This window comes from Sus scrofa, chromosome Y (genome assembly GCF_054392235.1).
Source record: "Sus scrofa isolate SSC_HxYL_T2T_F1_AM1 chromosome Y, Sscrofa_HxYL_maternal_Yorkshire_Landrace_v2.0, whole genome shotgun sequence".
NCBI classification, from domain to species: Eukaryota; Metazoa; Chordata; class Mammalia; order Artiodactyla; family Suidae; genus Sus; species Sus scrofa.
In genome coordinates, this window is record NC_139402.1 from 22,821,722 (window position 1) to 22,847,598 (window position 25,877).

Here is a 25,877-nt window from a genome sequence, read left to right on the forward strand (position 1 = left end):
ATATCAGTATAAACATACCTACAGAACAAAAGCTCAGGGTGCCCATAGCCCAACCATAAGTGTGAGTGTGATAGCTTCCCACATACAGCCCCACATCATCTCCCATCTCACAGATCGGAAATTTGGACATAAGGCTAAATTGGCATCAGAGTATTCCCATGGCACCAATTTCCCTGGAACTTTCAGAGGTAAGGCAACTCCGCCCTCTCTGGGCATACCTGCTGTCTACATATTTATGGCTATTTGCCTTCACATGTGTGGAAGTTAAGGGTCAAATTTTTTTTCAAAACCTGAATCCCAGGGATCCACAGTATAAATTCTTATTTGGAAAGAAAATATGTGAGTGAAAAACACCCACTTCCAAAGCAGCCTGTATATAGGAAAAAGGAAAGTGTGAGGCAAAAAACAACATGAGAAGCCCTTTACATGGGAAAGGGTATTTGGGCTCAGGGAAAATATCTACTATCCTTTAACCTGATCCCCATATCACACCATTTAAGAGGAAAACGGTGCCAAAGTCTCTAAACCCTATCTTCCAGTGGGGAGCACTCGATGTAATGGCTAGATTTTGAGGCATGCCAAAAAGGACTGAAGATTCAGGGTGAAGAGTACAGTTTCTTTCCTGATGTCGGATATCCACCCGAACCCAAGACACCTGCTTGGCACTGGGATCTTGCCCAGAACTCTTCCTTGAATCAAAATGTCCTTTATCTCTCTATATCTCTCCACTCCTACCTCCTTCACACTCTCTCAAATGATACTTCCCAAAATACCTGTGTTGATCCTGGATGAAATGTCTGAGCCAGGAGAGCAGTCCAAGTCTTTACCCATCATTTTCCCTCCGTCTTCTGATCCCCCATCCAAAATGCAAGCAGTGGTCCAGAATTAATTCCTCTGTATGTACAGAAACATTCTATCTAGGGCCAAGCTCCAGCAACAATTCCCACTCTCAACCCTTCACGTTAGGACGCTGACCACTTCATGTATGTTGCATTATACATGGTCCCAAATTTGATTCATAGATCAAACATTTTCAACACCATGCACAATTGTCTAGCAAGAATTAGCTTTCCTGAAGCAGACCACATATGGACTATCAGATTTTTTGGATTTGCTGGGGAAGTGTACATCTTGTTGGAAGTGGACATCTGCTAGGGTGATTTATGAAAAGAAGTCTGTGATCTTTCATGTCTCACTGAATTGGCATCCATACACCAGTATGAGCAGCCTTGAAAATGGGTCAGAGTGCAAGTATTCTGTCACTGAAAACATGTCTCCATCTGGGACACTCATCAATTGGCAGGGACAGAATCCCCTGTTTTCCAAGAAGGAACCCTCAAATCGTCCTCTTGAGGACCTCACAACAGGGCTCATGTTAGACCACAAGGGAGACCCTACTTCCCATCCTTACTCTTGTGGATACTACAAACATCCTGGGAGTGGACCTAGTTACAACACAATCATCCAATGCCCAAAGAGAGAGAGGGCTTGGGTTAATCAACCAGTGGATAATCCACCTGCATTATACTGGTAAAATTCTCAGTTAAAATTGCTTTGGTTTTAAAGGATAGCCTGTGGTTTAAGTAAATGACATGTATATTCATTAGAGCGGAATTGTAATTTCCCCCTATTGGAGGTCTCATTATGGGTGACACCCACATCCTCAGGCTTGGTTGAAGGCACGGGGGCATGGTTTGCTTGTGTAGATTTTGGGATGACGTGTTAACAATGGCCATTAGCCAAGAGTCTTTTATCACAGATGGGAAAAGAGTTGAGGTGGTCTACCCACTAGTCCCTTTAGATATACCATGATCAAACAGCAAGCCCTTATAATCAATGTTTAGATTGGTAGATGGATGAAAACGTGGGAATGAGCCTAAAGATGGATATAACATTGTTCATCTACATGCAGCACCCAAACAATGGATCATAATTTACATCAGTATCAACATACATCCAGAACAACAGGTCAGTGTGCCCAATATCAAACCCTACATATATGAGGTTGAGAGTTTCCCTCATACTGCCAAAGAGTCCCCTCTCATCTCTCATTTTGGCAGGTTGTCTACAAGGATTGATGGGCATAATGCCACTTCCATGGCAAAATGTTGACCTGGAATTTTCAGAGGGAAGGCAACTCTGCCCACTCTGAGCCCACATATCTCTCTAAATAATTATCGCTCTTTCCCGAATGTGTGTGGCAGTTCAGGGTCAACATAGTTTTTCAAAAACTGCATCCCCTTAATCCACAGTATACCTCTCAGTCAGAAAGAAAATATGGGTGTGAAAAAGTCCCACTTCCAAATAGCCAAGATACTGAAAAAAAAGGAAAGAGGGAGAAAGAAATCTACATGAGAAGACTTTCACATGGAATGGGCTTTTTGGCGCAGGGAAAATTTATTATGTCCTTCAATCTTAGGGAAAATGTATAATGTCCTTTAATCTTATCCCAAAATCATGCGATTTCAGAGGAAAAGAGTGCCAAAGTGGGGCTCTAACACCTATGTTTCAGTAGAGAGGAGTTATTTTAAGGACCATATTTCAAGAGCCATGCAATAAGGAGAGAAGAATCTGGGACAAGAGTGTGGTTCTTTGCTTAGTCACATATTCACCTGAAGCACAGACCCCTGCTCAGCACTGAAAACTTGCCTTTGACTGTTGCTTGAGTCGAAATCTCTCTCTCTCCCCTTCTCCCTCCTTGACTCTCTCTCGAAACATGCAGCCTCAAGAACAACTGGGGCGATCCTAGGTGAAACGTCTCAACCAAGAGAGCAGTCAAGTCTTAAAATATTTTCCGTCCAACTTCAGATCCCCCATCCATTCTGTTCTGGTAGTACAGAAAGGTCAACTCTATAGGAATAGAGACACTCCAACTTGGTCCATCCTCCACCAACACTTCCAATTTTCATCCCTTCACTGTGCCCCTCAAGCACCTGAATAATACTGTGGTATACTTGGTCCCAAATTTGTGTTAGAGATTATAGTTTTCATTCAGGTTCTCAGGAGAGCATGATCAAGAATTAGCTTTTCTACATCTGACCACCCCTGGATGATCAGATCTTCTGGATTTGGTGGGTTGTGGAACCCTGGAATAGTGTTTCTGGGATGGAGGAAATGAAGTCTATGACTTTTCATGTCGCAATGTATTGTCTTCCTCAAACACTGGACAGGGAACTCTTAAACAATGGCCCTTGAACAATGTCCTGGCTGAGTAACCTTAACATAATCCTTGTGGACAATGGGCCAGAGTGCAGGGTTCTCTCAGCCATATCAGTTTCTTCTTGGGACACTCCTATTCCTACTCTAGAACCTTGATTGGCAGGGACAGAATCTCTTCACCACTAAGAGAGAACCCTCAAGACACTCCACTTGATGTCCTCACCTCAGGGCTCATGGAGGTCACCAGAGAGACCCTCCTTCACTTACAAATGTGGGCACCACAAACAAATGGCACTGACCCTTGTAAACACACTACCAGCCAGCACCCAAAGACAGAGAGGGCTGGTGCCTATCAAGCCCTGGATATCCACCTGAATTAACCCATTTTCAATTACTTTTAACATTAAGTTGCATTCAGACTGCTAGCCTGTGTTTTCAGCTATTGACGCATACATGCTGAAGAGTGGAGGTTTAATTTCACACTTTGGAATGTCTTCTTCAGGTGTGACATCAAGTGCCTCTTGCTGGTTTGGAGGCAGAGAGGCATGTCTTCCATGTTTGGTCTCTTGGATGAAGTATTAAAAAAGATAATTAGGCACGAGTCTTTTTTCAAATTTATGAAAGACTCCTTGTGGTTGGCTCACACAAGTGAAGAGCAAGATATACTTTTAAGATATATGATGATCAAACAGCAAGCCGGTATTATCCATTTATAGCTTGGTAGACAGATGAGAGGGGGGCCATGAGGTTAAAGATGGAAATAATATTTTTGTCAAGATGTGCCACACATCTACTGGGTCATCACTTACATCAGTATCTACATACCTCACGAACAAGAGCACAGGGCGCCAATCATTGAACCTTCGAGGTGTGGGGGTGAGATTTTCCTACATGCTGCTCCGCAAAAACCTCATATATCACAGAGTAGTAATTTGGCTGCAAGGCTTCATGGGCGTCATGCCATTGCCATGGCAAATAGTTGGCCTGGAACTTTCAAAGGGAAGGCAACTCTTCCCATTCTGGGCCCACCTCCTCTCTGTGTAATAATGGCTCAAGTTCAGAACTTGTGCAGCAGTTTAGGTTCAACGTTTTTTTCCAAAAACTGCATCCCAGGAATACACAGTATAAACTCTAACTTGGAAAGAAAATATGTGAGTGAAAAACAACCATTTCCCAAATAGTCTGGATATTGAAAACAAGAAAGGAGTGAATTAGAATACAACAGGAGAAACCATTTACATGGGAAGGGGCTTTTCATCTTAGGGAAATGCCTACTCTCCTTTAACCTGATCTGCCTATCATGTAATTTTAGAGAAAAGGGTGCACTATGAAGGGTCTCACACCTATCTTACAGAGGGGAGCAGTGAATGTAAGGGCCACATTTCAATCTTCACGCCAAGATGGAGTGAATTTTATGGGACAAGAGTGTTTTTTCTTCCCTGAAGTCAGATGTACCACTGAACCACAGAAAATGGATGGTGCAGACATTTTGCCCTAGACTGTTGCCTATAACAAAATCTCCTTGATCTCTCTCCAAATCCCTCCTTCACTCTCTCTCTAATCCTGTTGCCCCACGAATACCCGGGGTGATCCTGAAAGAAATATCTAAGTCAGGATAGAAGCCAAAGTCTTTTCCCAATAATTTATCTCCTTCTTCCTAATCCACATCCAAACTACCTATGGTAGTCCAGGAATAAATCTTCTCTAGGAATACAGCCATCATACACCCATACTTCTCGTGATCAGACATTGATGTTGAAATGCTGAACACTTCATGGTACTGTGGTATACATGTTCCCAAATTTCACTCAGGGTGAACATTTGGGGTGAACATGCCGGGGGGGTGGACATCTGGACTCATGTTTGGGGGGATTAGGAAATGTAGTATGTGCCTCTGGTCTGAGAACGCTTGATCAGGGTCTGGCTGACAATGGGCCCAGGTGAAAGTGTTCTGTCTCCCAAAACCAGTCTCTCTTTGGGACACATCTCTTCTTTCACTAGACCCTCGATTGGCAGGGCGAGAGTCCCATCTCCTCTAAGAGGGAAACCAAAAGCCCTCCACTTGAAGCCCTCACCACAGGGCTCATGGAGGGTGAGAAGGGCATCCCTCCTTCCCTTTATTGCAATTGTGGACACCATAAATAAGCTGTAACTGGACCTAGTCACCACAATAACAGGCAACACCCAGAGACAGGGCTTGTGCATACCAATCTGTGAAAAATCCACCAGAAATATATGGCAATCATTCTCAGTTACAATTGCTTTTCCAAGGATTGCTAACCTGGGATTTCAGCAATTGACATGTATATACAGAAGCATCGAGTTTTAATTTCCCCTTTTTGAATGTCTTCTTCAGGTTTGATATAAAGGACCTCATGCTTGGTTGAAGGCAGAGGGGTCTGGATTCATTGTTTAGTTTCTGGAATGATGTGTTTCAACCTTGATTTATGCAGGAGTTTCTTTTCACATGTAGGAAAGACTTGAGTTGTCAGCTCACTTGTCCTTTTATGATATACCATGATTAAAGAAAACGGCTGTATAATTGTGTTTATTTCTGTAGGCTTATGAGAGTGTGGCTGTGAGGCTAAAGATAGAGATAATAGTTTTTTGAAAAATGTACCATCCACCTGATGGATCATCCTTTACATCACTATCAATGTACCTCCAGAACAAGTGCTCAGGGTGCCCAGGATACAACCCTCAAGATGTGAGGGTGAAAGCTTCCCACATGGGTCCAATCAGGTCCCTCTCCATTTACAGAGAGGCTATTGTGTCACAAGTCTCGATGGTCTCTAACCCCTATTTTCCAGGGGTAACAATTAATCCTTGTGCAGCATTTCAATAATAACACCAAGAAGGATTAGAAAATCTGGGACAAGAGTCCTGTTTCTTCCCTGAAGTCAAATATCCACCTGAACCACAGACGAGTTCAGTGCTAAGATTTGCTGGGGACTGTTCCTTGGATCAAAATCTCCTATCCCACTCTCTCTTTCTCTCTCTAGCTCTCTCACAGACTCTCAATCTCTCTACACTTCTCCCTCCTTCACTCTCTCTCGAATGCTGCTCTCCAAGGAATACCTGGGGTTATCCTTGGTGTATTATCTGATCCAGAACAGTAAAAGTCTTTACCCAACATTTTCCCTCCATCTCCAAACTAAAAGTGGTGGTACAGAAATATTTCTTCTGTAGGAATAGGTATATTTTCCAACATGGGCCATCCTCCCACCACTCTTCTCATTATCAGCATTTAATGGTTAACTGCTGACCCCTTCATATGTACTTCGGCCTGTGTGGTCCCATATTTGACACAGAGATCAACATATTTCCAACCATATTCACATGAGGGTTCTAGCATAATTAGCTTACCTTCATCAGACCCCACCTGGACCCTCAAGTATTGTGGATTTGCTGGGGATGTGGACATCTGGATTCCTGCTTGAGGCATTTAAGAAATGTTTTATGTGACTCTCCATTTCTCAGTGAAGTGGCATCTGAACACTTGTCCAAGCACCCTTAACTAATGGCCTGGCTATAAATGGCCCAGAGTGCAATATTTCTCAACCAATACCAATTTCTATTTAGAACATTCCTCATCCATCTCTATACCCAAGAACACCAGAGATTGATTCCCCCCTCATCCACGAGGGACCCCTCAATACCCTCCACTTGATGATCTCACCACTGGGCTCACAGAGGATCAGAAGAGAGATCACCCCTCCATCCTTAAAATTGACACCACAAACAAGCTGGCAGTGGCCTTAGTCAGGACACTAGCAGCCAGGACCCAAAGAGGTGGAGGGCTTGTTAATATCCATCTATTGAAAATCCGCCTAAATTATCCTGTTTTCATTCTCCAGTAAATTTCTTTTTTTGGATGTCTTTCCTGTGGTTTCAGATATTTAATATATAATCAGAAGGGTGAAGCTATAATTTCCCCCTTTGGATGTCTTATTCAGGGGTGACATCAAAGGCCTAGGACTTGGTTGAATGCAGTGGGGAATCGTTTCTGTCTGGGATGCGGTGTTCCAAATGGTCATTTTTCACATGTGGGAAAAGACTTGAGGTTGTTGTCTCACTGGTCTCTTTAAGATATATCATGATCAAACAGCAAGCTTTATAATTGATGTTTATCTTGGGAGACTGATGAGAATGGTGGGCATGAGGTTAAAGTTGGCAATAATACTGTTCATCAAATTGCACCAGCCATCTGATGGATCATCCTTTGCATCATTATCCATATACTTCCATAACAACAGCTCAAGGTGCCCATTGTCCAACCCTCAATTTTTGAGCTTGGGAGATTCCCACATGTGGACCATCTTGCACATCTCTTCTAACAGATGCTAATGTTTCACAAGGCTCAATGGGCTTCATGCTGTTGCCTTGGAAATCAGTTGACCTGGACCTTTCAGAGGGAAAGCAACTCCACCGATTCTGGGCCCCACTCTTATCTTCATAAATTTGGTTATTTACCTGAAAATGTGTGGCAAATCAGGGTCAATATTGTTTTTCCAACACTGCATCCCAAGTACCAAAAGCATAAAATTTAATTTGGAACAAAAATATGTGATTGAAAAAGACCCACTCCCAAAAATACCTGGATAATGAAAGCAAGGAAAGAGTGAGGAAAAATTTCACGTGAACAGCCCTTTATTTGGGAAGGGTCTTTTCCCCCCAGGGAAAATATCTACTATTCTTTAACCTGATCCCACATCATGCCATATGAGAAGCAAAGGGTGCCAAAAGGGAGCTCTAACCCCTATCTTCCAGCAGGGAGCAGGGATTGTAAGGGGCACATTTCTGCAGTCATTCCAAGAAGGAGTGAAGAATCTGGTACAAGAGAGCTGGTTTTTCCCTGATGTCGGATACCCAGCTAAAACACAGACAACATCTTGGTGCTGATATCATGCCCTGGACTATAGCTTGAATCAAAATCTCCTTTATCTATCTCTCAAAGACTCTCTCTCTCTGCTTATCTCTCATTCGCTCTCTCTCTCTCACCCTGCTGTCCCAAAAATATCTGGTGTTATCCTCAGTGAATTATCTGATCCAGGAGTACAGTCCAAGTATTTACCCTGAAATTTCTCCATCTTCTGATCCACCAACCCAACTAAAATTGTACTCCAGAAATAATACCTCTGTGGGAATATACATACGTTGCACCACAGGACATCCTACCCCAACTCTTCCCATTATTACCTCTTCACAGTTACCTGTGGACTATCTCATGTGTGCTGCGGTATACATGATCCCAAATTTGATTCTGAGATTAACACATTTTCAACAACATTCACATGAGGGTTCTAGCAAGAATTAGCTTACCTGCATCTGAACCCACCTGGACCATCAGGTCTTTTGGATTTGCTGGGTAGGTGGATCTCTGGAATAATGCTTGGGGGATTTAGGAAATAAATGCTGTTATTCTCCATGTCTCAGTCTGAGCAACTTTGACCAATGAATTTTTGACAATGGGCCTTTTTGCAAGTAATCTGTCACCTAAAACCAGGCTCTATTTGGAACACACATCATCCTTCTCTAATCACTCAACTGGCAAGGAGAGAGTTCCCTCTCCTGCAGGAGAAAACCATCAAGACCATCCACTTGAAGACATGTATATTCATAATGATGCAGTCATAATTCTGCCCTTGATAATGTCTTCTTCATTGGTGACATTGAGGGCCTCGCACTCGTTTGAATGATGAGGTTCCTGGTTTCATTATTTGGCTCTGGAATAATGTGTTTCAAACGGGCATTATGAAAGAGGCTTTATTCACTTGTAGGAAAAGACTTGAGTTGTCATTTCTCTGCTCCATTTATGATAGATCATGATCAAACAGCAAGTCTTTGTAATTGATGTCTAGCTTGGTAAACTTAAGAGAGTTTTGGCCATGAGAATATAGATGGGGATAATACTGTTTGTCATATTGTACCAAAACCTGATGGATCATCCTTTACATCAGTATCAACTTTCCTCCAGAACAACAGCTCAGGGTGCCAATTTTCCATCCCTCTAGGTTTCACGGTGAGAGCTTCCCACATGACACCCAACAGGCACCTCTCAACTCCCAGATTTGCAGATGGGCCACAAGGCTCAATGGGTGTCTTGCCATTGCCATGCCCACCAGTTGGCCTGGAAGTTTCAGAGGGAATAACTTCAGCCCAATTTGGGCTACCTTCGCTCTGCATAATGATAGATCTTTCCCTGAACATGTGTGGCAGTGCACGGTCCACATTTTTTTTTCAAAATTTGCATCCCAAGAATAGGCAAAATAAAATATCAATTGAAATGAAAATATGTGACTGAAATAGAACCACTGTCCAAATAGCCTGGATACTGAAAACAATGAAAGACTGAAGAAGTTCAAAACATGAGAAGCCGTTTACATGGGAAGGAGTTTTTGGTTCAGGGAAAATGTCTACTGTCCTTTAACCTGATCCCAACATCATGCAGTTTTAGATACAGTATATCTAACCCCTATTTTCCACTGGGGAGCAGTGAATATAAAGGCTGCATTTCAATAGACACACCAAGAATGAATGAAGAATCTGTAACAAGTGTGCTGTTTCTTCCGCTGATGTTGGATATCCATCAGAAAAACAGACAGCAGCTCAGTGCTGAGGCATTGCATGGGACTGTTCCTTGAATCAAAATCACCCATCCCTCCCTCTCTGCCTCTGTCATTGTCTCTCTCTCTCTCCCTCTCTCTCTCTCTATCCCTCTCTGCAACCTTCTCCATCAATCTCTCTCTCTAATCCTTCTGTCATGAGCATTCCTTGGGTGATTCAGGGTGAAATAGCTGAGCCAGTAGAGAATTCCAAGTATTTACTCAACTTTTTCCCTCCATCTTCTGATCTCCCATTCAAACTACAAGCAGTGGTTCAGAAAGTACTCCTCTGTAGAAATAGACATGCATTCTAACATGAGACATCCTCTCTTCACTCTTAGCATTGTCAGCCCTTAACTGTGAAATGCTGACCTCCCCATGTGTACTGCAGTATACGTGGTACCATATTAGACTCAGAAATCAAAATATTTTCAACTGAGTTCACGTGAGGGTTCTAGCAAGAATCAGCTTTTCTGAAGCAGACTACACGTGGATGATCAGTTTTCCTGGATTTGCTGGGTAGGGAGAAATCTGGACTTCTGCTTGGGGGATTTAGGAAAAGACGTTTGTGACTCTTCATGTATCACTGAATTGGCCTAAAAACACCGGTCTGAGCACCATTGACCAATGACCTGGCTGACAAATGCCCAGAGTTCAATATTTCTGTCAACAAAACCTGTAACTCTTTGGAACATTCCTCATCATTCACTAGACCCACGATTGCCAGGGATAGTGTAAAAGCTCATCCAAGAAGGAACCCTCAATACTCTCAAATTTAAGACCTCACCACAGGGCTCACAGGGTATTAGAAGAGTCCCTCTTTCCCTTACTTACAATTGTGGACACCACAGACAAACTGGCACTGGCCCTAGTAACCACACTACCACCCAGCACCCAAAGAGAGGGAGGGCTTGTAATTATTCACCTGGGGAAAATCCACCTGAAATATCCTGGATTCCTTCTTGGTTAAAATTCCTTTGCTTTGGATGTCTAGCATGTGGCTTCAGTTATTGGCATGTATATTCAGAAGAATGGAGCTGACATTTCCCCCTTTTGAATATCATTTTCAGTGGCACCATCGAGGGATTTGTACATGGTTATGGTTTCCGTATTTGTGTCTGGAATTTTTTTTTAAACAGAAATTATGCATGAGTCTTTTTTCGCAAGTAGGAAAAGATTAGGGGTTGTCAGCACACTGGTCCCTTTAAGATGGTCAAAGAGCAAGACTGTATAATCAGTTTTAGCTTGGGGGACATATGAGTGTGGTGGCCATGAGGCTAATGTCAGTGATAATACTGTTTGCCAAATTGTACCTTGCATATGATGGATCATCCTTTACATCAGTATCAACATACCTCCAGAACAACAGCTCAGTGTGGCCATTGGTGAAGCCTCGTTGTGTGAGTGTGACAGCTTACCACATAGGGCCCATCAAACAACTCTACTCTCACACAGGATGTTGTGTTATAAGGCTCAATGGGCATCAGGCCATTGCCATGGCATCCAGTTAGCCTGGACCTTTCAGAGGAAGGCAACACTTCCCACTCTCATCCCACCTGCTCTCTACATAATGATGGCTCTTTCCCCAAACATGTGTGGCCCTTCAGGGTTAATGAGAATTTTGAAACACTGCATTACAGGCATCCAGAGTATAAACTCTCAGTTGCAAAGAAAATATGTGAGTGAAGAACACCCACTTCCCACATAACTTGGACACTGAATAAAAGAGAAGAGTGATGAAAAAAACAACGTGACAAGACTTCTACTAGGGAAGGGGTTTTTAGCTCAGGGAAAATGTCTACTGTCCTTTACCCTGATCCCTGCATCATTCCATTTGAGAAGATAATAGTGCTAAACAGCATGGAACAGTGATTGTAATGAACACATTTCTAGAGTCAGGCCAAGAAGGCATGAATAATCTGAGACAACTGTGCTGTTTCTTCCCTGAATTCGGATATCCACCTGAACCACAGACAACTCTTCAGTGCTCAGAACTTCCCAATTACTCTTCCTTGTGTCAAAATCTCACTTTTCTCTCTCTGTTTGCTTCTCCCTCCTATTTCTCTCGAATCCTCCTACCCCAACATTACTTGTGGTGATCCTGGATGAAATATCTTAGCCAGGTGAGTAGTCCAAGTCTCTACCCATCATTTTCCCTCTGTCATCTTATGCGTTATCATACATAAAATTGGTGGTCCAGAAAGAACTCCTCTTTTGGTTGAGACATTCCAAATTGGCCATCCTACCCACAGTCTTCCCATTGTCAGCCCTTCATGCTGACCACTGGCCGTTTCATATGTATTGTGGTCTACATGATCCCATATTTGACTCAGAGATCAACACTTTTTCAACAACCTTCTCATGCGTGTTCTTGCAAGTATTAGCTTACCTGCAACAGGCATCACCTGGATGATCAGGTTTGTGGATTTTCTGGGGATGTGAATCTCTAGACTTGTGCTTGGGGGTTTAGGAAATGAAATATGTGACTATTCATTTCTCAGTGAATTGGCATCCAAAGAGTGTATCGAGTGCCATTGTTCAGAGTCTGGGTGAAAATGCGCCAGAGCGAAAATTTTCTCTCACCCAAAACCACTCTCATTTGGAAACCCCTCATCCTTCTCTAGACCATCTATTGGAAGGGAGAGTGTCCACTCTCTGCCAAAAGGTAAACCTCAAGGCCCTCTATTACAGCCTTCACCGCACAGCTCATGGAAGATCGGAAGTGAGAATCTCATTCCTTCATTACAAATGTGGACACCACAAAAATCTGGTACTGGCCCTAGTTACCACACCTAGAGCCAGCACCCAAAGATACAGGGTTTGTGCTTATCAACCAGTGAAAAATCCACCAGAAATATCCCAGCTTCATTCCTGGTTCAAATTCCTTTGATTTAGATGGCTAGCATGGGATTACATCTATTGACATATATATTCAGAAGTGTGGAACTGTAAATTCCCCATTTTAATGTCTTCTTCGGAGATGATTTTGATGGCCTCAAGCTTGGGCGAAGGCAGGGCGCCTAGTTTCATTGTTTTTTGATCTATTGAATTTTGCGTTTCAAATTGGCATTAGACACGAGATTTTTTCCCATGTAGGAAAATACTAGAGTTGTTTGCTCCCTTGTCCCTTTAAAATATACTATGATCAAACAAAACTATTATTAATGTCTAGTTTGGTAGGCTACTGAGAGTGGTGGAAACAAGGATAAAAATAGAGATAATACTGTTCATCAAGTTGTACCACCTCCTTATGGATCATCCTTTACATCAGTATCAATGTACCACCAGAACAAAGGCTCAGGGTGAACATCATCCAACCCCAGACCTGTGAGGTTTAGGTATTATATATGCCACTCAACAAGCACTTCTCATCTCCCAGAGTGGCAGTTGGTGACAAGGATCAATGGGCATCATGCCACTTCTCTGGCAACCATTTTGCCTGGAACTTTCAGAGTGAAGGCAACTGGGCTAACCTGCTCTCTACATAAAAATGTCTCTTTCCTTGAACATGAGTGGCAGTTTAGCGCCCACTTTTTTTTTTCAAATGCTGCATCCCATGAATCAACAGTATAAAATCTCAATTGAAATGAAAATATATGAGTGAGATAGACCCATCCAAATAGCCTGCATAGTGACAACAAGGAATGGTTGAGGAAGTACACAACCTGGAAGGCCATTACCTGGGAAGGAGTTTTTGGCTCAGGGAAAGTGTCTACTCTCCTTTAACCTGATCCCCACATCAGGCAATTTCAGAGGAAAATGGTGCTAAACAGGTGCTCTAAACCCAATCTTGCAGCGAGAGAATTGATTGTAAGGGCCATATTTAAATAGAAACGCCAAGAAGCAATGCAGAATTTGTGACAAGTGTGCTGTTTCTTCCGTGAAGTGGGATATACATCTGAAACACAGACACCTCCTCAGCGCTGAGATCTTGCCCTGGACAGTACCTTGAATCAAAATCTCCTATCTCTCTCTCCCTCTCAGACACTAACTCTATCTCAACTTACATCTCCTTCACTCTCCCTCTAATCCTGCTGTCACAAGAATAACTGGGGTGATCCTGGGTGAAATATCTGAGCCAAGAGAGCAGTCCAAGTCTTAACCAAATTTTCCCTCCATATTCTGATCCCCTATCCAAACTACAATCTATCATCCCTAAATAACTCCTCTGTAGGAATAGACATACATTCAAACATGGGCCATGCTCCCCTCACACTTCCCATTGTGAACTATTCAGTTATGTGCTGACCATCTCATATGTACTGTGGTATATGTGGTCAAAATTTGACTCAGAAATAACTTTTGAACCACATTCACTTGAGGGATCTAGAAAGAATCAGTTTTCTTGGGGCAGACCACACCAGTATGATCAGTTTTCTGGATGTGCTGGGGAGGTGAATCCTAGACTCAGAATTGGTGGATATAAGAAATGAAGTCTCTGACTATTCATGTAGCACAAAATAAGCATCCAAAGAGTGGTCTGAGCAACCTTGACAAATAGCATACTGGGAAATTGCCCAGACTGCAAGATATCTGTCAACAAAAACCAGTCTCTGGGACATTCCTTACCATCTCTAGACCCACGATTGTCAGGGACAGAGTCTACTCTCACTCAAGAGGAAAACCTCAGTACTCTCCACTTGAAGACCTCACCACATGACTCCCAGAGGATCAGATGAGCTACCCTCCTTCCCTTCCTTACAATTGTGGTCATAACAGAAAGGAATGCACTGGCCCTATTCAAAATGAAACCAGGCAGCACCCCAAAAGAGGGAGGGATTGTAATTATCCACCTGGGGAAAATTCACCTAAAATATCCTGGTTTCCTTCTTGGTTAAAATTCCTTTGCTTTGGATGGATAGCTTGTGGTTTCATCTATTTAAATATATATTCAGAAGTGTGGAGCTGAATTTTCCCCCTTGTATGGTTTTTTTCAGGGGTGACATCGAGGTCCTTATACTTGGTTGAAGGCAGTAGGGCATGGTTTCCGTGTTTGTGGTGTGGGATGATGTGCTTCAAATGGCCATTAGCACAATTATTTTTTCACATCCAGGAAAAGAGGTGAGGTGTTCGGCCCCTGGTCCCTTTAAGATATAACATCTTCAAAAACCAAGCCTGCGTAATTGATATTTAGCTTGGGAGCCTGATGAGTGTGGTAGAGATGAGGCTAAAGATGGAGATAATACTGTTCATCAAATTGTACCACCCATCTGATGGATCACCCTGTACATAAGTATCCACATATCTCCAGAACAACTGCTCAGGTTGCCTATCATCTCACCCTTGAGAGGTAAGGGTGAGAAATTTCCATATGAGGCCCATCAAAACCTCTTTTCTCACAGAGAGGCTTTGTCACAAGGCTCCATGGGTATAATGGCATTGACATGGCAACAGTTGACCTGGACCTTTCAGAGGAAAGGAAACTCCATCCACTAGGGACCCAAATGTTCTCTGCATAATAATGGCCCTCTGCTAACATGTGTGGAAATTCAGGTTCAAGTGTTTATAATCACTGCATCCCATGAATACACAGTATAAAATCTCCTCTGAAAAGAAAATATGGGATTCAAAATACTCATGCCAAATATAACCTAGATAATGAAATAAAGGAATGACTGAGGAAGAACACCCTACGAGCAGACGTTTATATGGGAAGGGGAATTTCTGCTTAGGGAAAATAACTATTGTCCTTTAACTTGGTTTACACATCATGCCATTGGAGAAGATATGGGTGCAAAACAGGGGCTTTAACATCTACTTACATCAGGGAGCAGTGATTTTAATGGACACATTTTTAGAGTCAGGCCAAGAAGGAGTCAAAATATCATATGAGTCATGGTATATCGCTTTTGTCCAATATTCTCCTGAAACACAGACACGTGCTTGGCAATGAGATTGTGCCCTGGACAGTTGCTTGTATCAAAATCTCAGTCCTCTCTCTCTCTCTCTCACTGTTTCTCTCTGTCTCACTCTCTCTCCACTTCTCCCTCCTTAACTTTCTCTGGAATCCTCCTGACCCAAATTTACCTGTGGTGATCCAGGATGGCATATCTCTGTCAGGATAAGAGTTCAAGTCTTTGCTCAATATTTCACAATCTTCCAATATCCTATCAAATACACAAGCTTTCATCCTGAAATAACTCCTCTGTTGGTATAGAGACATTCCAACTTGGAAATCCTACTCCTACCTTCCCAATGTCAGCACTTCAGAGTGACCACTAACAATCCCATTTCTACTGCATTATACATGGTCACATTTTTGACAGAGCGATAAACGTATTTTCAACCACTTTCACTTGAAGGCCTAGTAAGAATTAGCTGAATTGCAGCAGACCCCACCTGGAAAATCAAGTCTGCAAATTTGCTGGGGAGGTATATCTCTGGACTCATGCTTGGGGGATTTAGGAAATGAATTCCCTGTCTCCATGTCTCAGTGAATTGGCAGCCGATAACTGGCCTGAGCACCCTTCAGCAGGGTCTGGCTGGCAATGGGCCAGTGGGCAAGTATTTGGTCACCTAAAGCCAGGCTCTATATGGAAAACTCCTCCTCCTTCTTTAGACACTCAATTGGAAGGCCAGATTCACCTCTCATCCAAGAGGGAAACCACAAGGCCCAGCCTTGTAGCCCTCACCACAGGGCTCATGGAGGATAAAAAGAGAGATACTCCTTCAATTTCTGACAATTGTGGAAACCCCAAACAAGCTGGCAGTGAAATTATTCACCACACTCCAACCAGCACTCAATTAGACAGGGCTTGTTCTTATCCTCCTGTGAAAAATCAACCAGACATACCCCAGCTTCATTCTTGGTAAATTCCTTGGTTTGGATGGTTTGGTGATTTCAGCTATTGAAGTGTTTATTCAGAAGCGTGGAGTTGTAATTTCCCCCTTTGGAATATTTCTTCATGGGTGAGATCAGGGGCATTACCCTAGTTTTGAATGCAGAGGGGCCTGTTTTCATAGTTAGGGCTCTGGAATGCAGTATTTCAAATGGGAATTAAGCACGAGTCTTTTTTTAAGTGTAGGAAAACACTTGATATGTTCATCTCACTGGTCCCTTTAAGATATACTATAATCAAACAGCAAGCCTGAACAATGCATGTTTACTCAAGAGCCTGATGAGAGGGGTGGATGTATGGTAATGATGGAAATAATGCCATTCCTCAAATTGTACCCCCATCTAATTGATCATCCTTTGCATCAGTATCAACATAACTCCAGATCAAGAGCTCAGGGTGCCCATTTTACAACCCTCAATGTGTGAGGTTGAGACTTTTCCAAATTGGTCCTATCATTCCCCTCTCCTCTCACAGAGAGTCTCTTGTGTCACAGAGCTCAATGGGCATCATGCCATTGTCATGGCATCCATTTGGCCTGGACCTTTAAGAGGGAAGGCAACTCCACAAACTCTGGGCCTACATGCTCTCTCCATAATGATGGCTCTTTCTCCAAACACATGTCAGGGTCAATGCATTTGTTCAATCAGTGCATTCCAGGAATACACAGCATACAATAGCATTTGGAAAGAAAATATGTGTTTGATAAATACCCACTACCCAAGTAGTCTGGATAAAAATTCAAGGGAAGATTGAGGAAGAAAACCACATGAGCAGCACTGTCCATGGGAAGGGGATTTTCCACTCAGGGAGAATATCAAATGTCCTTTAACCTGATCTCCACAACATGATATTTGAGAAGATATCGGTGCAATACAGGGCTTTCAACCCTGTCTTTCACCATGGAGCACTGATTGTAATGCACAGTTTTCATGAGTCAGGCCAAGAAGGAGTGAATTATCTGGTACAAGAGTGCTGGTTTGTCAATTGTGTCTGATATCCTTCTGAAACACAGACACTTCCATGGAGATGTTATCCTTCCCTGGACTGTGGCTTGAATCAAAATCTCCTTTATCTCTCTCACTCTTTCTATCTCTCTCCTTCTCTCTATTTATCTCCCTTTCCATGTCAACCCCCTTCACTTTCTCTTGAATCCTCCTGCTCCATGTTTACCTGTCGTGATCCTGGATGAAATATCTTAGCCAGGAGAGTAGTCCAAGTCTTTACCAAACCTTTTCCCCCTGTTATCCTATGCCTTGTCAAATATCAAAGTGGTGGTCCAGAAAGAACAACTCTTTTGGTATAGAGACATTCCAACTGGCCATCCTAACCCAACACTTCCCATTTTCAGGCTTTCATGTTGACACAATGACCACAGCATATGTACTGTGGTCTATGTGGTCCCATAATTGACTCAGAGAGGAACACATTATCAACCACGTTCACGTGAGTGTTCTACCAAGAAATTGCTTATGTGCAGCAGATCCTACCTGGTCGATTAGGTTTGAGGATTTGCTGTGTTGTTGGATCTCTGGACTTGCGCTTGGGAGATTTAGACTACAAAGTCTTTGATTCTTCATGTCTACATGAATTGCCATCCAAACAATCGTCTGAGCATCCTTTACAAGTGGCCTTGCTGAAAATGGCCCATGGTGCAAGATTTCTCTCATCCAAAGCCAGTCTCTATTTGGAACATTCCTCAACATTCTCTAGACCCACGATTGTCAGGGACAGAACCCACTCCCTTCCAGGTGTGAACCCTCAATACCCTCCACTTTAAGACCTCACCACAGGGCTCCTGGAGGACCAGATGAGTGACCCTCCTTCCATTCCTGACAATTTTGGACACTACAAAAAAAACAGGCACAAGTCCTAGCCACCAAACTACCAGCCAGCACCCAAAGAGAGGGAGGGCTTATGATTATCCACCTGTGGAAAATCTACCTGCAATATACCAGTTTCATATCAGTTAAAATTCCATTGCTTTGGATGGCTAGCATGTGGTTTCAGCTATTGAAATACATATTCAGAAGTGTGGAGCTGACATTTTCCCCTTTTGAATATCTTCTTCAGGAGTGACGTCGAGGGCCTTAATCATGGATTGAGGAATTGGGGCATGATTTCCTTGACGTTAAAAATGGCCATTAGGCAGAATTCCTTTTTCATATATAGGAAAATACCTGAGGTGTTTGACTCACTTATGTCTTTAAGATATACCATTTTCAAAAATCAAGCCTGCATAATCAATATTTAGCTTGGGAGCCTGATGAGAGTGGTGCTGATGAGGCTAAAGATGGCGATAAAACTGTTCATCAAATTGTACCACCCATATGATCGATCATCCTGTACATCAGTATTCACTTACCTCCAGAGCAACATCTCAGGGTGCCCATTTTCTAACCCTCGAGGGGTGAGTGTGAGAAATTCCCACAAGGGGCCCATCAAAACCTCTCTTCTCACAGAGAGGCTGTTTTGTCACAAGGCTTGATGGGAATAATATCATTGTCATGGCAACAAGTTGTCCTGGACCTTTCAGAGTGAAGGAAACACCGCCCATTCTGGGCCCATCTGCTCTCTTCATAATAATGGCTCTTTCTCCAAAATATGTGGCATTTCAAGATCAATGTGGTTTTTCAAACACTGCAACCCACGGATACACAGTATAAAATCTCATGTTGAAAGAAAATATGTTACTGAAAAAGACATACTCCCCAAATATCCTAGGTAATGAAAACTGGGAATGACTGAGGAAGAAAAACACATGAACAGCCATTTACTGTAATGTGGTTGTCCACTCAGGGAAAATATCTTCTGTCCTTTAACATGATCTTGACATCATGTCATTTGCAAAGAAAAGGGTGCCAATAATGTGTTTTAACCCCTATCTTCCAGCAGGGAGCAGTGATTGCAATGGACACATTTCTAGGTTCAGGCTTAGAAGCAGTGAATAATCTGGTACAAGTGCGCTGGCTTTTCCCTTTTGTTAGATACTCTACTGAAACTCAAACACCTGCTTAGTGCTGAGGTCATTCCGTGGACAGTTGCTTGAATCAAAATCTCCGTTATATATCGCTCTCCCTCTCACTCACTCTCTCCCTCTCTCTCTCTCAATCTCCACTTGCCCTACTAAACTTTCTCTTTTGTCCTCCTACCCCAAATTTACCTGTGCTGATCCTGGATAAAATATCTCATCCAGGATAACGGTCCAATCTTTACCCAATATTTTCCCTCCATCATCTGATCCCCTATAAAATACACAAGCAGTATCCATAAATAACTCCTCTGTTGGTGTACACACATTCTAACTCTGCCTTCCTACCCCCACTCTTCCCATTATCATCCCTACACTGTGACACCCTGACCACCTCATATGTACATTATACATGGAGCCAGATTTGACTCAGAGATAAACACATTTTCAACCACATTCACATGAGAGTTCTAGAAATTCTCACCTTACATGAAGCTGACCCCACCTGTAGGATCAGCACTTTTGTATCTGCTGGCAAGGTGGATATCTGCACACATGATTGGGGATTTAGGAAATGAAATATGGGACTCTCCATGGTTCAGTGAGTTGGCATTCAAACACTAGTCTGAGCACCTTTGATCAGTGGCTGGCTGACAATGTGCCAGAGCACAAGTTGTTGGTCCCTCAAAGCCAGGCTCTCTTTAGGAAAATCCTCATCCTTCTCTACATCCTTGATTATCATGGCCAGAATCCCCTCTCCTCCAAGAGGTAAACATCAAGAGCCGCCCTGGTAGCCCTAAATGCAGAGCACTCATAAGATCACAAGAGAGATATTACTTCATTTCCTGACAATTTTGGAAACCAAAAACATGCTGGTTGTGACCCTATTTACCTCAGTAAAGAGTCAGCACTCAAAGAGACAGGGCTGGTGCTTTTCATCCTGAGAAATATCCTCCAGAAATATCCCAGCTTCATTCTCATTAAAATGCCTTTGTTAGGTGTGGCTAGTGTGTGATTTCAGCTATTGACATTTATAATCAGAACCATGAATATTTAATTTCCCCCTTTTGAATGTCTTCTTCAGTGGTTCTATCAAGGGCATTCACACTTGGTTGAAGGCAGAGGGGCCTGGTTTCATTGTTTGTGCTCTGAAATAAGGTGTTTCAAAGGGGCAATAGGCAGGAGTTGTTTTTTTTTTTTTTTTTTTTTTTTTTACATCTAGGAAAATACTTGAGGTTTTTGGGCTCATTCTTCCCTCTAAGATATACCAAGATCAAACGTAAAGACTGTATAATTGACATTTAGTCAGGACCCTGATGAAACAGATGGCCATGACGATAAAGATGGAGATAATACTGTTTGTCAAATTGTACCACATATTATGGATGTTCCTTTGTATCAATATCAATATTCATCCAGAAATTAAGTTCAGGGTACCCATTGTAAAACCCTTGAGATGTGAGGGTGAGATTCCCACGTGGGGCCCATCATGCCCATCTCATCTTACAGAGAGGCATGTGTGTCACAGGGCTCTATGGGCATCCAACCATTACCAAGGCAACCAGTTGGCCTCACCTTTCAGAGGGAAGGCAATTCAACTCACTCAAGCTTGGCTGCCTTCTACATAATGACAGCAATTTCCCTGAACATGTGTCACAATTCAGGGTCAACGAGGTTTTCAAAAACTCCATCCCACGAATGCACATTATAAAAATATTTGGAATGAAAATATGTGATTGAAATAGACCCAATCCCCAAGGAACCTGGATAATGTAACAAGGAAAGACTGAAGAAGAACAAAATATAACACTTTATATGGGAAGGGGTTTTCTACTCAGGGAAAAAAACTACTTTCTTAAATCTGATCTCCACATTTTGGATATGAGAAGATAAGGGTTCAAAACAGAGGCATTAACACCAATCTTCCAGGGGGATCAGGGATTGTAATGGACACATTTCTAGAGTCAGGCCAAGAAGGAGTGAAGAATTATGTGCACGAGTGCTGTTTTTTCCCTTGTGTCTGATATCCTACTGAAAGACAGGTGCTTGGTGTTGAGATCCTGCCATGGATTTTTTCTTCAATCAAATCTCCTTTATCTCTCTCTCTCTCTAAATCACTCTCTATTCCCTATATCAATTTCTCTAGCATCCTCCAGCCCCAAGTTTGCCTGTGGTGATCCTGTTGAAATATTTCTGCCAGGATAGCAGTCCAAGTATTTACCCAAAATTTTCCCTCCGTGCTCCAATCCACTCTCAAATATCTAAGTGGTGGTCCAGAAACTAATCCTCTGTTGATATAGAGACATACCAACTCGGTCATCCAACACACAAAATTCCCATTGTCAGAGTTTCACGGTGACCCACTGATCACCTCATATGTGCTGTGGTTTATGTGATCACATAATTGACTCAGAGATCAACACATATTCAAACACATTCACCTGAGGGTTCTAGCAAGAATTATCACACCTGAAGCAGACCCCACCTGGAAGATCAGGTCTGTGGACTTGCTGGGGAGAGGGATCTCTTAACTTGTCCTTGGGTAATTTAGGAAATGAAGTCTCTGACTCTCCATATCTCATTGAATTGGCAGCCAAACACTGGTCTGACCCTTGAGCAGGACCTGGCTGACAATGGGCCATAGGGTAAGTGTTCTATCACTCAAAACAGTTCTTTTTTTGGGACACTCCTCATCCTCTCTAGACCCTCAAATTGAAGGCCAGAATCCCCTCTCATCAAGAGGACATCCTCAAAACACTCCCCTGTAGCCCTCACCACAGGTCTCTCAGAGGAGTAGAAGAGAGACACACCTTCACTTCCTGACAATTGTGGACCATAAACAAGTTTTCAGTGGATCTAGTGACCACACAAAGAGCCAGCACTTAAAGAGAGTGAGGGCTTGTATTTATCAGCCTGTGAAAAAATCCACCAGAAATATCCGTTTCATTCTCCATAAAATTCCTTTGTTTGGATGGCTAGCATGTGATTTCAGCTATTAACAAGTATAATCAGAAGCATGGAGTTTTAATTTCCCCTTTTGAATGTCTTTTTCAGGGGGGGATAGAGAGGGCCTCGCACTGAGGTTAGGGAAGAGGTGCCTGTATTCATGGTTTGTGCTCTGGAATTAGGTGTTTCAAATGGGCATTAGGCATAAGTATTTTTTTCATGTGTAGGAACAGATTTAAGGTGGTCACCTCAATGGTCCCTATGAGATACACCATGATTAAACAGCAAGCCTATATAATTGAAATTTACTCAGGATCCTGATAAGAGTGGTGGTCCTAAGGCTAAAGATGGAGATAATACTGTTCATCAAACTGTACCGCCCCTCTGATGGATAATCATTTACATCAGTATTAACATACCCTTAGAAAATCAGGTCAGGTTTCCCATTATTCAGCCCTCATGGTGTGACAGTGAGATCATTCCAATTAAGGCCCATTAGTCACCACTCCACTCACAGAGAGTCTGTTGTGTCACAAGGCTCCATGGGCATCATCTCATTGCCATGGAAACCAGTTGACCTAGACCTTAGAGAGTGAAGGCAACACCACATCCCCAGGGCCCAACTGCTCTCTATATAATGATGGATCCATCCCTGAACAGGTATGACACTTCAGGGTCAACATGGCTTTTCAAACACTGCATCACATGAATAAACAGTATGAAATCTCATTCGGAAAGAAAATACATCACCAAAAATACCCACTAACATGGAGCCTGGATAATGAAATCAAGGAAAGTGTGAGGAAGTACACCTCAAGTACAGCCCTTTACAGGGGAAGGGGCTTTTCTGCTCATGGAAAATATCTACTGTCTTTTAAGCTGAGCTCCAAATCATGCCATCTGAAAAGATAAGGGTTCCAAACAGGGACTTTAACCCCTATATTCAAGCGGTGAGTACTGATTGTAATGGATCCACCTCTAGAGTCAGGCCAAGAAGAAGCAAATATCTGGTACAAAAGTGCTAGTATTTCCCTTGTGTCACAAAACATCCTGAAACAGAGACACATGCTTGTCACTCAGAGTGTGCCCTGCAGTGTTGCTTGAATCCAAACCTCCTTTATTTCTCTCTCCCTCACTCCACTTCTCCTTTATTCACTTTCTCTCAAATCCTCCTGCCCCAATTTTTCCTCTGGTGATCCTTGTTGACATATCTCAGCCAGGATCGCAGTCCAAGACTTTACTCAAAAATTTCCTAACATCTTCCATTCCCTTAACAAGCTGTGTTTCTTAAATATCTCCTCTGTTGATATAGAGACAATCCAACTCACTATCCTACCCCAACGCTTCACAACATCAGCACTTCACAGTGACCACTTACCATCTCATTTGTACTGCTGTCTACATGGTCCCATATTTGATTCAGAGATCAACACATTTTCAAAAAACATTCACATGAAGTCTCTAGCAAGAGTTAGCTGATTTTCACCAGACCAAAACTGGATGGCCAGTATTGTGGATTTGCTGGGGAGGTGGATCTCTGGACTTGTGCTTGGGGGAGTTAGGAAATGAAGTCTCTGACTGTCAATGTCTCAGTGCCTTGGCAACTGAAAACTGGTCTGAGCACCCTTCAGCAGAGTCTGGCTGAAAATGGGCCAGAGTGCAAGTATTCCATCACCTAAAAACATTCTCTATTTGGGACACTCCTCCTCCTTCTCTAGACCCGCAATTGGGGGTCTAGAAGGCCAGAATCACCTCTCATCCAGGAGGGAAACCTCAATACCCGGCCTTTTAGCCCTCAACACAGGGCTCATGGAGGATAAGAAGGGAGACACTCCTTCAATTCCTGACAATTGTGGACACCACAAACAAGTTGGAAGTGGAACTAATCACCTCATGAATAGCCAAAACTCAATGAGATCAGGCTTGTTTTTATTAATCTGTGAAAAATCCACCAGACATATCCCAGCTTCATTCTCGGTAAATACCTTTGTTTTGATGGCTAGCCTGTGACATGCATATTCAGAAGTGTAGAGTTTTAATGTCCCTTTTTGGATTGTTTCTTCAAGTGCGATATTTAGAGCCTCACACTAGGCTGAAAGCAAGGGGGCCTGTTTTCATGGTTTGGACTCTATCATGAGGTGTTTGAAATTGGCGATAAGCACGAGTCTTTTTTATGTGTAGGAAAAGATGAGGTAGTCATCTCACTGGTTCTTTTAAGATGTTCCTTGATCAAACAGCAAGCCTGAAAAATGTATGTTTACTCTGGAGCCTGATGACAGAGGTGGCCATGAGGCTAAAGATGGAGATAATAAAGTTCTTCAAAGTGTACCACCCATCTGATAGATCATCCTTCATATCCGTATCAACATACTTACAGAACATCTCATGGTGCCCATATCATACAGCCCTCGAGGTGTGACAGTAGAGCTTCCCAAATGGGGCCAATCACTCACCTCTCCTCTCACAAAGTGGCTGTTTTGTCACAAGTCTTGATGAGCATCACACCATTACTGGGGCAAATAGTTGTCCTGGACATTACAGAGTTAAGACAACTGCATACATTCTGGGCCCACCTGCTCTCTACAAAATCATGGGTCTTTCATCGATCATGTATGGCACTTCAGGGTAAATGAGGTTTTTAAAACACTGGATCCCAGGAATACCCATGAAAATATCTCATTTGGAAAGAAAATATGTGACTGAAAAAGCACCACTCCTCAAAGAGCCTGGATAATGACAATGAGGAAAGAGTGAGGAAGATCACCACATGAGCAGACCTTTACATGGGAAGGGCTTTTCCACCTAGGGAAAATATCTCCTGTCCTTTAAACTGATCTCCATATCATGCCATTTAAAACGATATGGGCGCTAACCTTGTGTTTTAATTCCTATCTTCCAGCAGGGAGCTATGATTGTAATGGAGATATTTCTACAGTCAGTCCAAGAAGGATTGAAGAATCTGGTAAAAGTGTGCTGGATTTTCTCCTGTTTTGGGTAACCTCCCAAAACACATACACATGCTTGGCACTGAGATCATGCCCTAGACTCCTTCTTGAATCAAAATCTGCTTTATCCCTCTATCACTCTACTTCGCCCTCCTTCCTTGTGTCTCAATTCCTCCTGCCCCAATTTACATGTTGTGATCCAGCCAGGAGAGCAGTCCATGTCTTTACCCTACATTTCCCCTCGGTCTTCTTATGCCTTATCAAATATAAAAGCAGTGGCCCAGAAAGAACTCATCTGTTCTTTTAGAGACATTCCGACTTGGACACCCTACCCCTACACTCCCATTTTTGTCCTTCATTTTGACATGCTGACCACTTCATATGTAATGTAGTATACATGGTTCCATATTTGACC